This window comes from Sinocyclocheilus anshuiensis, unplaced genomic scaffold (assembly GCF_001515605.1).
Source record: "Sinocyclocheilus anshuiensis isolate Anshui unplaced genomic scaffold, SAMN03320099.WGS_v1.1 scaffold663, whole genome shotgun sequence".
Classification (NCBI taxonomy): Eukaryota; Metazoa; Chordata; class Actinopteri; order Cypriniformes; family Cyprinidae; genus Sinocyclocheilus; species Sinocyclocheilus anshuiensis.
Window position 1 is genome coordinate 10845 of NW_015551028.1, and position 2808 is coordinate 13652.

General features: G+C 39.7%; 1 protein-coding gene across 1 annotated transcript in view; it reads left to right on the plus strand.

The window, feature by feature from the left end:
* The first annotated feature begins 87 nt into the window (after positions 1-87).
* Positions 88-2808, plus strand: part of rwdd2b (RWD domain containing 2B) — a 78854-nt gene continuing 76133 nt past the window's right edge. Inside the window, exon 1 of the mRNA XM_016450617.1 lies at positions 88-186. The gene's annotated coding sequence lies outside the window, so the exon portion shown is untranslated. The remainder of the gene's footprint in view (positions 187-2808) is intronic.

Sequence of the window (2808 nt, forward strand, 5' to 3'; positions counted from 1 at the left end):
AAGAAGAAGAAGAAGACACTCCGGAGCAGAAGGGGGCGGTAATGCACCAATAAGATGGATGCCAACCGCCGTTAAACTGGAAAGAAGAAGAAGAAGAACATTAGAGTTTTCCTGTCAGTTACCATATCCAATAGTAATCCACAAGATAAATGTCGAACGAAATGGCTGTGATTGGTGCTGAATAAGGTATGGCTGTGCCCCGTCCATTTCAGAAAACTCGATGTATGTTCGGCTGCGGCTTGATTTAACCGATCGGCGAGAGGAGTTGGTCGGACACTTTCTGCTTCCCGTAGTGGCGCTTGCACAATATTCGCATACATTACCATAAATGAGGTGGATTTATTGCATATAAGATTTTTCTTCTTCTTTTCATGTAACAACAGAAACACATTTAATTCAATATTTTAGGCACTTCTTTATACAGTGCCTGTATATAAAATAAAGTTCAACATAAGCCTTTACTATTTAAACACATAAAGTGAAGTCTATATTTACAGTTATAGTTTTAGTTATAAAAGCTAATTTGTTAGCATTAGCATATTTGAAGGTTTTAAAATAAAGCTACAGTTCCATGCTGCAGTTTGTAGCATGATTGCATTTCTCAAGGTTATGAAATCAGTATTTCGAAAGGGGCGGTGTATTCGGGGGGCGTTTGCACCAACGATTTACGAGCTGGAACTTGGGAAAGAAAAGGTCAGCACGTTTTTTTTTTATTTTTTTTTTTATGGTTTTGAATGTCAATAAGAGTTTTATTTGATCAAAAATGCAAAATAACTTTTATATATAAGAAACATTTCTTCTTCTTATTATTATTAGATATTTGTTAACAGAAAGATTGAAATATAAATATGAAATGGAAAATAGAAATGTTAATTTTGAAAGTATTTAAAATATTATTTTTATTAACATTATTGATGTCTTTACTGTCATTTTAGTAAGGGAACGGGATAATGGTAGGGGGCATTGGCCAAAAAAAATTTGAGAACCACCACATTACATAGTGGATGTTGTAACACACGTGGTCGATTGTTGGTCCGATGACAGCATAAACGCAAGCGCAGTAGTGCAGCCGATAAACTACTTTTGTTTTGTATGGATTTTTAGTGCTCACATTGTTAACAAATGGTTAACAAAGTCAATTGTTTGGATACTGACATGCAAAATGTTAATGCATGAGACTTGAGAGCCCTGTTCAGAAGCCTGTGCAAAATTAGTTCCCTTTCGATACTACACTCGTACTGTGTCTTGCTTAAGATGCTATGGGATGCTACACTACGTGCAGTGTATTAAAAACTAACCAATGGCTCGGCAGCAGAGCTGCATGAGCCTATGGCGACGAAGCCCGCCAGAATGGGCAGGGCATCTGGCTTGAACTTAGGACTGGTGGTGCTGCTTTTTTGGTTATTCAGTGTTTCTGTAAAAAAAAAGTGGAAAAACTAACAATAATACTGATAAGATGATAATAATACCTAGAATTCTACTAATAAGAACAATATAAAATGCACAGTTCTGCAAGGATTAATGAGCTGCTGGATTCATGAATTTTAATCAGGTTGTGTGCGTTCATCGAACTGATTTGCTGAAATCAAAACAGGGATGATAATAGGTGACCGTCAGCCAATGAGATTGTCGTTTGCGCATTAGTTCCGCCCACTACCGGAGAACCCGGCAGTTCTTATAAGCTGAAGAATTCCAAAGGAACGACGTTATTTTGACAGGAAAATACAACAAAGAATATCGTTTACATGTAGCGCGTCTATTCTGCATGTAGACTCTCTCGTTCTCTCTCTCTCTGCGTGTGTGTGAGACAAAGTGACGGCAAGGTGTACGCCTTTACACTAGCGTTCACGGTATACTGAGACCTCCCTGCTCGGCTGACCGACTCTCTTCGTGCCTCAGCGTCGCAGCAGTTCTGGTCCTGTTCCCCTGCTGCCATCCGGCGGTTCTGAAAGAGCTTATTTCTAGCAGGTAAGCCCTAAAAGAGCAAATTCTAGCAACGTTGTTGCAAATGTTGTGCTGCAAGTGTGGCTCGTCTAAGGCAGTGTTTCCCAACATTTTTTTAGTCGCGGCACCCTTTGGAAATTTTAACAAACGTCCAACTCACACACTGGCGAGTAAAATCCGAGAATTTATTAGCCAGTGGCTAATATTAGACATCATTTAATTGGCCAGAGTGAAGATTAGTCGCATATGCGAGTGATTTACTCGCAATGTAGAGGGTTGGTACTGCTGCTCCATACTGCCCTACAAAGGCAAAAGACCTTAACTCACGTGAAACTGAGAAAAATGACTTTAAAGTTTTTTTACTTGTCCAGCCAAATTAATTATAGGTAGGACACTGGAAATTTGGCAATTAGATGTTTTAGTAATGAAAATTATCTACATTAAAAAATTGTGAGCGCAAACTTGATTTTTACCCCTATTTTGAAGTTAATGTACTCTGCCTGTGAGTGCGTCACCTGTCTGGGCAGCCCCCACGCAGAGACTGCTCGTTCACTGAGACGGAATGCTCTCGTTGGAAGCATGAGTCTCGCTCTTCGCCACTCGAGGACCGCCTTCACTGAAGGCAGCCCCGCTCTCCCGTATCTCCTCTCTCAGCGAGCCTCGGAGAGGGAAACAGCGGAGTCAGGGAATAAGCCAAAATCTAGTGATCATGGGCTGTCTCATATAGGTTATTGCATATAGTAATGTGACTGTATTAAGGTTGTTTTTTTTTTTTGACCGTAACAAGCAGACTAAAAGTTAAACATGTGAGTGGATACCGTGGATACCAATTTATTTGCTATGCTCATTAACGTAAAAAAAAAA